A 1,106-nucleotide genomic window follows, 5' to 3' on the forward strand; every position below is an offset into this window, starting at 1 on the left:
TAGTGTTACAGCTCTTTTAGAATTTGTCTAGCAGGGTTTCCGGGTTTTGCTGGAAAGCCCCTTTAAAAAAAAAAAAAAAGAAAGAAAGAAAAAAGAAAAAAGTGATATTTTGTGCCTATGTTGGTAGAAAGGTGAATATAATCCAGTCTAGATTCATTATTGTATATTCTTTTTTACTATATTCATGTTTCCTTCTGACTTTAAAATATATTCAAGGGCATTAGAAGCATAGGCCCTGGGCAGTGTACCCTGGACACTAGTGTGCACTGGCCCTGCTGACCAGTCTAAGCAGCCGCAAGCCACCAGATTCCAGGGCAGGACACAGATTCAAGGTGGGACACAGGACCCACGACATTGCACCTGCAGGGCCAGGGCCAAGCAATGCTCAGCCATCCGTCACAGCCTGGTCTGTGGCTTAACCTTGGTTCTGTTCTCCGTGTTGCAGCGCTTGGGACCTCGAGAGGTCTGACTCTTGTGCTGCTCCAGCTGCTGTCAGTGGATGGTGTTATGAGCTTCAGGCAGATTCCCAGAGGCTCACATGCCCCATGGCCGGTCTCTTCCCTTTGGGTCCTGAGCTAATAGGGAAATCCTGGGTAAGAATCCAGGTAGTATTTTAATTACAAAGAACATTTCCTCTTCCTCCTTTTCCAGCCTCTTCACTTTCTCTCCTCTATTCCATTCTCTTCCGTAGCCTCTCCTTGTTAAGTTCCATCTGTAAGACAAAGGAAACCAGGGCCAAGGTAAGCTCAGGAGAGGACACAGCGTCCAGCCCCTGAGCGAAGACCGTCCCCCAACCCCACAGCAGAAAAGGCCATGAGCAGAGGGCACAGAAGGATCTGCCTCTCCTCCTCTCCCCTATGGCAGACAAAAGTAGGTGTGGCCCTCAAGAGGGTAAGAGGGAGTTGACGCAGGCCACGCCAACCGAGGGGCACACGTGGGCATGCCAGGGACCACTGAAGGGCAGCCCAGGAGCTGCCGCTGAGCTTCATTTCCAGTTAAACAAGCACTAGGTCATCTCTTGGCAACTGAGAAACCTACCTGGCCAATTATAATGTGCTTTTAACCAGCTCAATTAGAAGTGAATGTGTTCACTATCCCAGCTCACA

General features: G+C 49.2%; 1 non-coding gene across 1 annotated transcript; it reads left to right on the forward strand.

Moving 5' to 3' along the window:
• LOC116530249 lies at nucleotides 1-62 on the forward strand. Its single transcript, XR_004259900.1, has one exon. It is a non-coding gene; the product is annotated as a U7 small nuclear RNA (small nuclear RNA).
• Nucleotides 63-1,106: the final 1,044 nt, after the last annotated feature.

The sequence above is a fragment of the Sapajus apella genome, unplaced genomic scaffold, assembly GCF_009761245.1.
Source record: "Sapajus apella isolate SASKATOON/1434 unplaced genomic scaffold, GSC_monkey_1.0 scaffold65, whole genome shotgun sequence".
NCBI classification, from domain to species: domain Eukaryota; kingdom Metazoa; phylum Chordata; class Mammalia; order Primates; family Cebidae; genus Sapajus; species Sapajus apella.